Source organism: Gopherus evgoodei, chromosome 4, assembly GCF_007399415.2.
Source record: "Gopherus evgoodei ecotype Sinaloan lineage chromosome 4, rGopEvg1_v1.p, whole genome shotgun sequence".
Lineage (NCBI taxonomy): Eukaryota > Metazoa > Chordata > Testudines > Testudinidae > Gopherus > Gopherus evgoodei.
In genome coordinates this window covers 44,352,206-44,364,259 of record NC_044325.1, presented here as the reverse complement: position 1 = coordinate 44,364,259, position 12,054 = coordinate 44,352,206, and the positions used below count along the sequence as shown (strand labels likewise).

At 44.3% G+C, this 12,054-nt stretch overlaps 1 protein-coding gene across 2 annotated transcripts in view; it reads left to right on the top strand.

The window, feature by feature from the left end:
* ESRRB (estrogen related receptor beta) overlaps window positions 1–12,054 on the top strand; it is a 179,230-nt gene that overhangs the window by 36,275 nt on the left and 130,901 nt on the right. The gene's annotated exons all lie outside the window — the stretch shown is intronic.

Here is a 12,054-nt window from a genome sequence, read left to right as displayed (position 1 = left end):
GTTGTGGGAGAGGAGCGTGGCTAATAGTCCCGTTGAAAGGCTACCAACCTGTTGCTGATCATTGTAGGTATTACAGCCCCTCCTGGGAGAAGCCTCAGTCCTTGTTGGGGGGAGACTAAACTCAGTAGGGTGGCCTCTCAGAGGAACTGACAACAGTAAAGTCTTCTAGTTGTTCAATGGACGTCATTGTGTTCAGTTTGGGTCTGATTACATTTCTGCTAAAATGAGGCGTAAGTCTAATATGAATGTTGTTGTGACCTTTTAAAAATTCCAGTGGAAAGGGTTTTTGAAACAAACAAATGTTTCCCTTCCATTTTTGTAGCCCAAACATTGCAGCAGGATGCTAGTGCATGGGAATCTGAAAGCAAGGTTAACTGGAAAATGGCCAGAAGCAATGCTGTCTGTTTCTATGTCCAACCTGGGAGAAAAACAAGGAGTAAACAAATAGCCTGATTGGAAACAGGATTTTAAAAACTGTTTAGGCATGGGCAGCAGGTATAATAGGCTGGGGAAGGCTGTGCCTCCCCAAACAGCCCCGTATGGCCCTGCCCATGTTCCGCTCCATGACCCCCTCCTCAGTACTTGTGGCAAGACGAACCCAAAGTCCCATGGCAAAGCACCCTGTTCTTAAAGTCCTTTTATTTATTTATTTTATTATTTTTTTTTTGGTCTATGGATTTTGCTGTGTCAGTTTGTGACTGGTTACTTCTTAATCAGTGTTATTTTTTGATGTTAACATTCCAAAACACCTCCGAGAGGGCCATTCTGTCCTTTTGATTTAATTAACTGTTTTGTCTTTAGGGGTATCTTTTCTACCAATGCCCCAAAGGGTCATTCCTTTCTGCTATTCAGAAAGGGTAGCTAGCAAAATAAACTATAGCCTTTAATACAAATATAAAATCCTACCCCTACACACCCATCTGTCATAACATTTTTTTCCAGATCTGGACCTTAGCGTTCAAAATATGGGTGTTAGCATGAAAACCTCCAAGCTTAGTTACCTGATAACGCTGCCACCAGCCAGGGATTTATACAGTGCCTAGCTCACTGTGGTCTCCCCAAAACCTTCCCTGGGGGACCCCAAGACTCAGATTCCTTGAGTCTCACAACAAAGGGGAATAAACCATCTCCCTTCCCCCTCCTCCCCTCCAGGTGTTCCCTCCCTGGGTTCCTGGAGAGATATGCAGAAGCAAGCTCCATGAATCTAAACAGAGGGACTCCACCCTCCCTGTTTCCAGTCCTGGAAAACACAAGTACCGAGAGAGCTAATCTCTCCTCCTCCTCCCCCCCTCACCCAGAGGGTATGCAAAGTCAGGCTAGTAAATCTAACACAAAGAGATTTTCCCCTTGACTTCTTCCTCCCACCAATTCCCTGGTGAGCTGCAGACTCAATTCCCTGGAGTCCCCACTAAAAAAAAACTCCAACAGGTCTTAAAAAGAAAGCTTTATATAAAAAGAAAGAAAAGGACATAAAAATGGTCTCTCTGTATTAAGGTGACAAATACAGGGTCATTTGCTTAAAAGAAAAAAATGAATAAACAGCCTTATCCAAAAAGAATACAATTTAACACATTCCAGCAACTACACACATGTAAATACAAAAGAAAACAATATAAACCTATGGTCTTACTATCTTTGTACTTACAACTTGGAAACAGAAGATTAGAAAGCTTGGAGATAGAGAGAGATCACTCTCATAGCCGAGAGGGCACAGACACAAGACAAAGCTCACACCCAAAGCTTCCCTCCACCCAGATTTGAAAAAGTCTTGTTTCCTGGTTGGTCCTCTGGTCAGGTGTTTCAGGTTACTCCTTTCCAGGTGAAAGAGACATTAACCCTTAGCTATCTGTTTATGATACCATCCCCCATGTGTTTAAGATTTTATAGCCTAAAACTGTGTTAGTAAGAAAGATAAGGAATCAACCAACTATCCTGAACAATGTTTTTTAAACCAAAAAAATCTAATAACCCTCTGCCACCTAGGAACTGGGAATGGGTTTGCTATGGCATCATGGCCATTTCCTAACTCACAAGTCACGGTATTCAAGGCAGCAAGGTATAACATGCTGTCCTGCTTTATGGCTGCCTGTAATTCTTTAGCATTCTAGGCTCAGCAGGGCAGAGACTGTATCTGTAGCCATCTCTTGTCCAGGCCTGAGCAGGCTATCATCACATAATGATGGGCACAGAGTGATAAACAAGGTTTCCGTTGACACACCAACCCTGAAGCTGTGGCTGGTCCCTTCAGAAATGAATGGATAGCAAAAGAACCCCCTTTGAAAGTTATGAATAGAACAGATTCTAATTGGATGTTGCCTCTCAGGGTGGGGCTGAAGCTGAAAGGTTTGTCCTCTCTTCCTCTTCACATTCTCGCTTGTGGCAGGCACAGAATCCTTTTTACTTCATTTCATCCATTTGTAAATCAGTTCATTACATGCAACGAAATTGGGAGAGAAGTCATGTTCTTGGCGGGTGGGGATGGGGGTGGGAGGGGTCTATATGGATGAGTCCAAGAGCATTAGGACTCTTGGAGGCCATCAGACTCTCTGGGACCATCTTGGATCACCAGGTTTGATGATACCATCTCATTCTGGTAGTGCTTTCCTTTTCAAGGGATCCCAAATATTCCCACTCTTGAAATGATTTTACCTATCACTGAAATGAAGCCACTTCTGGATGGAATGTGGCAGCGTTTACCAGCACACAGCAACACTATACAATAGTTCAAGATAAGGAGTGAAGGAGAATGTTGTATCCAATGAAAAGTGCTGGTGAAACTAGGAGGCAGAAGGAAATCACCAAGATTGAACAAGATGAGCTTTCCACCTATCATCCTTTATTTGTCAGGTGTGTGTCTGAAGTAGTAATTCACAGCCTTCCCCTTCCTCCTCAGTGCATTTCCTCCTTGCTAACGAATTACAGGCAGCCATAAAGCAGGACAGCATGTTATACCCACTACTGTGGTCAAGTGTAAGGACCTGATTAGCCAAGTCCAACCTAGTGGCTATTTTGAGTCTCTGCTCCACTCTAGTATCTCCCAATGGAAAACACACATCCCGCTTGATATTCTTACTGCCATGGTATATTCATGTCCCTATGACTCTGCAGATGACATCAGAGTCAGATTGCCATGGGAATGCTGCGTCCCTATGACTCTGCTAGACACATCAGAACTCTGTTGCTATGGGGATTTTTGTGTCTCTGTAGCTCTTTTTTAAAGTGAATTTATCACTGGTGAAAGGTGCTGTGCCAGATACAAGCTGGAACTTTCTGAATTTAGGAAATAACAACTCCTCAGTCACTAATTTGGTGAAAGGGAAAGAAATTGCACTACCAATTTCAGTGTTTTCAGGGCAAGAGAAACTCCTGATGCTTTTATTATTTTTTTCCCTAGTGTGTCCTAATGTTCCCTCCTGAGCGATTCTGTACCCCTGCTCTGACATCTTGGTACACATGGCAAAATCTGGGCTATTTAAATATGAATTGGATCTGAGTGAGGACTTGACCTGCTTTCTAAAAAGCAGGATCTGGTAGCTGATAGCTCCCTGAGTTGCTTTGCCAGCTGTGGACTGATTTAAGTGTGTCTGCTGGGAGTGTCAGGTCTTTGTCCTCTCATTGGAGTTCCCTCCATCACACATGTCTATTAAACACTAGTGGAGTCCCTGGAGGCACTTGCTCTGTGTTTTGAAGGGAAGCAGCCTAACCATAAGCAAAGAGAAAAGCCCTTGTACTGAAGCACAGTTGTTCTAAAGGGACTTAATTGAAAGCTAGTCAGAGCCTGCTGGGCATGCTGGGTGCCCACAGCCCATGTGTGCTGCATCCCTCAGGAAGCCTGTCTGATGCTATTTTCTCACTGAGACTTTTGCATAGCCTGTCACATGGGCACTCTGGACATGAATTGTGTTCACTTTCCTGAGACCCCCTGGCCTAGAGAAACCTCTGGAGGATTCCAGGTAGCTCCCCACCCCTCCTAAACCTTCCCAACTGGACATATCTGGCCCTGTGGGAAAGGAACTTGTAAATAAATAATCCCCTCTGTCTCTCCTGATTAGCCCAAGAAGTTGAGATTGCCCCTGGGTGCCCAAATTGCTTTGTTTAAAACAGTTTTTAAAGCATTTTCACTCTCATCTGATGACCCAGCTCCTCCTCCTCCTCCTCCTCCTCCTCCTTCTGAAAGAGCAATTGCTTCTTTGGAGAGAGTTTTCTTGGATCTCTTCAGCAGTATTAACTTAGGTGAAGCAGGGGGGTATTTAATCAATTAACCCCTTCACTACTACTGGATCCTGTGTGTGCCTCACAACCCCCATCAGTTTCCTATGGCAACTGATCAGTAGAGTTGTGACTGGCAAGTGCTCATGCAACCCCACACGGTGCTCTGCTTAGTAGTGGTGTGCACTCTACCTCCCCACCCCCCACCATGTCCTGACCACTGTTAGTGGTCTAAATTCCCTTTCCTCTATACTAAGTGTTCCCGTTGTCTGTATGTGTTCAGTATCCCCTCTTGGTTTCACTGAAGTTGGCATCTCAGCGAGTGCATTTGCCAACCACACAAGGAAATTGTTCCAGTAACTTTGGCTTAGCCCAATAGTCCCTGGTGGATGTAGAGCTCTGGAGCCATATCTCTCTCCCCCGGATATTGAGCATGTAGCTCATGTCACCCATTGTGTGAGAAACTTGCGGGGCACATCTGAGACTCTCAGGCAGCTCACAGATATTTAATTAATTAACCTCCATAGTGCTCTGTGATGGAATGTTATACTTGCTTTACTGCTGGAGAGAGTAAGGCACTGAGAGGTTAAATTTACTTGTCCCAGGCCACACAGTGTATTAATGGTAGATTTGAGACTAGCACCCAGGAGTCCAGCTCCCAGCTCTAATGATGAGACAACAAAAAATATTTGTGAGTTGTCCTGCTCAGTTGAAATAATGATAATACCCGGCTGTTGTACAGCACTTTGCATCCATAGAGGAGGTCAAAGTGCTTAACAGAGGAGGTCAGTATCGTATCCCCATTTTATAGATGGGAAAACTGAAGCACAGGGAGGTGAAGTGATTTGCCTGAGGTCATTGAGCAGGCCAGTGCTATTGCTGGGAGTAGAACCCATGTCTTCTCAGGTCAATGTAGTGCATTATCCTCTAAGCCACGCTAAGTAAGCATTTGATAATTGACCCAAAAGCAGTTATTACTACGCAAAATCCTCACTATAACGCCCTTCGCAATAGTGAGCCTTGGGCTATAGTGAATGTGGTCCCTGGATCCCACCTCCAGCCCCGACTCCTATGGTGGGGGGCTGAGAGCGCCTCCGGCTGCAAGGGGGATGGGGCTGACAGCTCCTTCAGTCTGGGGCGGCAGTGGGGGACTGACAAGTCTCCAGCCCCAATGCCGCAGGTGGGATAAAGTGCTCCTCTAGCCATGAGGCCAGCAGCAAAGTGCCCCTCTGGCCGCAGGACCAGAGGAGCATTCTGTCCCAGTGTCAAGCTCAGGGGTGGATGAGCACTGTCAGCTCCTGCAGTGGTCTCAGGGTCAGAGGAGCTCTCTCTCTCTCTCTCTCTCTCCTCACTACAGCCCCAGGGCCAGAGATACACTCTGTCCTGGCTGTGGTCCTGGGAGCTGCCTCCCCCACCCTCACTATCACGAACCCCTGGCTATATCGAACAAATGGCTTGGATCCCCAGGGGTTCTTGATAGCAAGGATGTACTGTAGTATCTTATATTAATGTTACGTACTGTGTGTGTGTAAAATATGATATAGTACACAGGGAGAAATAGTCTCTGCCCCAAAGAATTTACAGTCTTATCCCGAGGTGCATCTTCAGTGGCTACATTGGAATACAGTCAGTCTAGGTCTAGATATGTCCCAGTGGAATGCATGTGCTCTGCTTCTGAAGGTACTAGTTCTGTCCGCGTAGGAAGAACACACCTGCCGTGCTGCTGAAGGTCTAGCTGTGTTCAGATAGAGCTCACTTGCTGTGCTCTATAGTACATCCCTGTGTTGTGCTGCCATATCCGGGTAATAGATGTGTTGGGCTGCCTGCTTGGTGAAATTCCCCATGATATGCTGCGAAATGGATCTAAAACCTCTGGTTAGAATGCAGCTACCATGCTGCTGATCATAAAACAGAATGAGCAGATTCTGCACCTTTGGTCATTAGCCCCGGTGCTATCATGGCCACTGACCAAAAGTTTTGTTCTAACTGCTCTGCTAATCAGATTGAGGCAACTTCCTGTGAAATGATCACTGACATTGAAATGCAGGGTTTTATTAGGGTACTCTGAGTCCCGCCCAAGGATTTTCCCCTGGATATGCAGTCAGGGGTCTCCAGGCCACCACGATGGGACTAGTTTGCAGAATCCTAATGACATTTGAGGAAGTAATAAATATCTCGACAAATCTTTTCCAGACTGTTCTGCTTATCCCCCAGCTCTCTGAGCTCACAAGAAAGAGAAGGTTTAACAAAGAGGAGTGATGGCCACACGTTGAGGTGCCTCCCAGGGCATTGTAGAAGCACCTGGTGACCCCTTACTTTTGGCGGGTGGCCCATCCTTCCCTGCTGGGCTGCTGATTGTACTAGCTATAGAACTGCCTAATGTTCGTCTCCAGGCTGACTGTAAGAGATCTCCAAACAGGATACTTCTTCATAATTGTCTTCTCTGGTAATTTTCGTAAAACAATCAAGAGTGTGGTACGGGTTCTGGGACCCAAACTAGCCACAAGTGGTACATACTCTGTGACGACAAAACAAAGTATTTACTGACTCATCATACAGCCTGTGACACTGCAGCCCCCTTTGTTGTTGTTCCAGAGAAAGGGAGCTCAGAGCAACTTGAGTTTTTTCCAGTAAGAAGCTTTGAAACTCAAAAATTTTCCCTCCCTCTTCCCCATGCAGCCTTCAGTGGGAATTAGGGTGTGTTTCCTTGATGGTAGCAGATGGTACAGAGCATTCCACTTCCTCAGGCACCTTTGCCTTTCTACATCAGACCCATTAACCTGTCCCTTGCAGTACACGTGGCAATGACTTTTTAACTCTTTCCTTGCAGCATAGGAACAAATAACTATTATTCCTCTTGATAACAAGCTGACACTTCCTCTGGTCTGTGTAGTCAAGAGCCTGTCATCATAAATATTAGAGTCCTGGGACCCTTTTCTTTTAGACTAGTTAGGGTGCAAAGAGTTAAAGACAGAAAACTCCCCTCAACCAGGGGAATGAATGAACATCCTGCTAACCTTCTCCCTACTCCCCTGTCTTTTCACTGTGGCCCTCTGCCTCTAGCCCTTTCAACCTTTGTGCTGAAATAAAAGAGCTGCAGGTGGCTAGATGCTGTTTGCTTCTCTCTGCCATCTGACTGGGTGACCCATCAGCCTGGGGAAGCTGTGTTTGTGATGTCTTGGTGCTTTGTAATGGCAGTCTTGGTGACATCCCAAATGAAGGTATTTCAGGGCCTCTTGATCCTCTTCCTTCCCTGCCCCGCAGCTGAACAAAGGATCCTGGTGCTGCTGTCTGGACTGTGAGCAGTGTCTCTGAGGTCACAGGTGGAGAAGGCTCTGTTGCAGCTCTGCAGAGATTTGGAGATAGAATGGGGAGAAGGGGAAGCATGCTAACAGAAAATATGTAACTGTCAGTCTGAATAAGATCACTCACCATTTAATGCCTCAGTCGTGTCCTGTCCTACCAGGGCAGCCTCATCAAGGGCTGAATGTAATACAGTAAATGGAGGGACTCACAAGGGAGAAGATCACCAATAGGTCAAAGTTTAGATCCAGACCACAGCTCTCATCTTTAGCTCTGCCTGGTGTAACAGATCCATCTATCTGCCTTTCTACCTATCCATCTTTCTTTGTGGGTGGCAGGCTGCTGTCTGCAGTAGTTTGAATGGATTTATGCAAAGATCTGTTAAAGCAATAGGCTACTAAAATATGATGAAAATACTGTGAAGTCCTGTTAAACACTTTCTGGACAAAAAAATTCCATATCAAATGCCCCAACAAAGGCAATGATGCAAGAGGGAGCTGATCTTTCAAATCCTTTTTGTAAATTTCCTTCGTACACTCACCTCACCTCCTTTCCCTTTTAAATCCTCTTTCAAAGATGGAAAATAAAATCTCCCTCCCAGATACCTTTTTATTTTTTTCCATTTAGCAAAATTATTTCTTGCTCACCTCCTGCCCTGACTTCCTGTTTTGAATTCAGCAGTTGACGTGCCTCTTTTTGGGATGCTTTTGTGTGTACACTTGCTTCAGGGGTGTCAGCAGGCACGTGCACTGCTTTGAAAATAGAACTTGTCCTGCAATTAGTACTGCAAAGCCGGAAGCTGGAATAAAAAGACAAAAATAGCATGGGCCCTACAAAAATAGGGACTCTTGTTTAGATTGTCTTCTGATTTCACTGTGACAAAGACGTGGTTATTTTTATCTTCTCAAGGCTGCTTAACTCTCTTGTATCTAAGAAGGAAAGGGGAAAAGTCAGAACAGAATAGTCATCAATCTTAAAATAGGTCACATTTTTGGGGAACAGAATTCTGCAGCTACAGCTGAGGACCAGAAATCAAGGCACTTGGGGAAGTCACTTAACCTCTCAGTGTTTTGGTTTCCCCATCTATAGAATGGGAATGAGAATACTGACTTATCTTTCGGGAGTCTGAGGGCTAATTAATGTTTGGGACACAAGTAGATTTGCGGATGGAAGGGTCTATAGAAGTACATCATAATGGTAATGAACTGACTGGTGTGTGTGTATATATATATTCCCTTGTTTAAAAATCATTAATAAAGAGTTAAGGCAAATCCAACTGATAGAAACCCTCAAAATCAAGAAGAGTATACTTAATCTACATGCACATCCACCCTCCTACGCATCACCACTATCGCATCCTAAATGCACAGCACACACCATTCCCACTTATCACAGTCAACATGCAGCCTTAAACTACAAGCATGGTAGCAGTGCATTTTGGACGGATGCAATTAACTAGTAAGGGTAATAATTTTGCTTGAGGGGCTTGGTTCATGTTAGGAAATTGTCTTTGGAGTGGCAGATAAAGATTTTGTACTGTGCAATATGTGTTCTGTGTGATCTGTGCATGAAGATTTTTACAGGGACAGTTGTAAAGAAAGTGGAGCAGAGTAGGCTGTTTTCTAACCTATTCTTAAAAAACTCCAATGATGGGGATTCCACAACCTCCCCAGGTAAACCTGTTCCAGGTAACTTGTTCATAAGCAGCATAAAATAATTGTTTATCACGTTAGTATGCTATATGCCTTACCTTAATGGTGTCAGACACATAGACATGTATACCCAAGTTACTTTGCCCAGCTCTTCTAAGTTTTGCATCTAATTTTTTTTTGGTGCAGATGTCACCTTACTGACTTTCCCACAAGAATATCATGGGAGATCATAGTGGGAACTTAAAAAAAATCTAAATCTCTTCCATCTGTTTGCATTCCCTTTTATCTACAAAAAACCCATAATTTTATCAAAGAGTGAAATCAGGTTTGCTTGGCATGATTTGTAGGTTGCTCCTGTATTAGACCAAATGAAATTTCTGTCATTCAATCAATCAGCTTGCTGGAAAGTTGACCATTCTTCCAAGATAAAAGTTAAAAAAGTAAAAATTAATCCATCAGAAAATAGCTTAGTCATTAAGGGACAGAAAATAAGTCTCAAGAAAATCTCAACTAATCAGTGCTCAGAAAGCCAGTAAAAGTACTGAAGATCTGTAGTGATGTGAATTTGCTGTTTTCTTTCTAGGGAGGGAGACAGGTTGGTTCAGAGGATTGATATCAAACTATAGAATGATTTGCCTATAGAACACAGATTCCATTCCATCCTACTAGCAAATGAAAGTCATTGTCATCTGATAACTGTGCGGGGGGGTCATGGATCAGCGTTCACATCATACTTCCTGTCAGTACCTGGCCCAATCTGGAGAAGCTAATGATCCAACCAGCAGACCAAATTCAGTGCTGAATCCTGGTCATGTGCTACCTGAGGCACGTTGTACATACACTAAGAAGAAGACTATTCAGTGAGCCAGGTGTGATTATTAATTGGAGAGAAACAAATCCAGATGCCCACATCATGAAAACCATCCCCACATGTAGTGGCTCACTTGTTGGTATTCCCAGCAGAATGACCAAGTACTGAACGGGTGGTATGGTAACTGAATTCCTGCCTCTCTCCTAGAGGTGATCATTCAAGGCCAGGGTTAAGCCAGGTTGGCAAACCTAGTTACTGTTGCCATTGTTGTTTTCCTCTGTGAGGAGAGGAAGCCCCGCTGGAAGTTTTAGAAGCTAGAAAAGCTTTCTGAGCACTGTCAGTATTGGCTTTTTGAAAGCAAAATGAAGCCTCTAAAGCTCCACAGACAGCTTCTTGGGTTTGTGGCCCTGTTCCGTAGAGACTTCTAGATGGCAGATGTGGCAACGCCTATAGTGGCCACCCCCTCAGATTCTTGAGGAGGGAAGCAGGTATCCACTTAGTAGTTATGTTTTAGTAGCTAAATTTTAGCTTCTCCAGAAGCATGGAAAGTGTCATTTGTCCATTTGCACTGAGTCTAAAGTGATATAATTTTTGCACCAAAAATGGGTCTGTCCAGCCACTTCACAAATTCCCATCTTATCTTTGCCTGAGCAGTTCCTGTCAGCAGGAGCCCATTATGTGAGCACAAAGCCCCATTGTGTTACTGATGTCAATTAATTAGACCACATGGAGCCTGTGCCAGCCAATTGGATGGCTCCCTGGCTGGCTCCCCCAGGCCATGATAAAAGTTTAGACACAAAATGAAAACTTCATCTATTGGGAAAGTGGCAGCTGCCTGAAAGGCCAGTTACCAAGCTGACCGCTCATTGCCTGACGCAGCGCACAATATGGCTGCTCACTAAATCAGAATGCAGCAGGTGAGCAATAGTCCACAATGGGAGACTTGATTTCAGATAAATAAGACCAATCAGAAGCTTCAACCACCCTTGAACCAAATCCTGTCCATTCTGAGATTAGATAAAGGTCCCTCCAAACTTTCTATCACAGGGCATATTCCAACAGAACCCCTATGGATTTCCTCCCATCATCCATCACTAACTGTGTAAAATTGGGAATACGTCTTCAAGGGGCAACTGGATAGGCTCTTGCTTCTATTTCATCATCAGTGGTTTCTGAACAGTCTGCTCTGACCTCAGACTCCTTCAGGAAGCATCCTGGTATTTACTCCCACTCCTCCTATCAGGTCTCCTCCTTTGAGGCTAACTAGATTGCCTGCCCCTCCAGTCTGGTGTAGTGGGTCACAGCAATCCTCCTGTTGGACTCCACTGATCTGCCACTTTAAACTATAAAAGCACCCCAGAGTGTGCTTGGTTTTGTGAAATTCTCTGGTAATATCCCTTTCTCCTTTCTAATAGGACCTGCTAATCTCATGGGTATAAAGGGATCTCTCACACAATGTATTCCAGGGCTTTACAATCCTGTGATATACTCTGAGTCACATGCTCTGGCCAGGTTGCTTTTACCACTTGAAAACAAGATCCACCAGAGGTATTACTGGGCTTCTCTGTACCGCAGTGGAGAGAACAGGTAGCTCATTCACCTTCAGAACAAGAAGGAGACTTACCAAAGACGATGGCAGATCATTGCACCTCTTGACAACAGACAGCATATCAGGGCAGGGGGTAGCCTGACCCAGTTGTGTGGAGGAAGATCCTGAGAAATCTGGAGAGGAGCAGGATTGGGACCACAAAGGTTTGGATAAATGTGTAAACATATCCATGCTGAATCAACCTGCTTTTTGCAATTCACCTATCACTGGCATTAGTACTGTGTGCAACTATCAGATGAAGTGATTAATTTTCCATCAATCATTTGGTTTAATAAAACTTAAGTACCACGTAATAGAAAATTCTTACAGGATCCAGTCCTCTGGCCTCGAAAATAAAACCTCAGCTTCCCCTTTTTCATTTATGTGGTAGTAAGGAAAGTTAAGCTCTGCTACTGTACAATGTATTTTATTCTTTATTCTGCATCCTTAAATGCACTGTAGGAATGTACTGTAAGATTTGCTATAGTGGA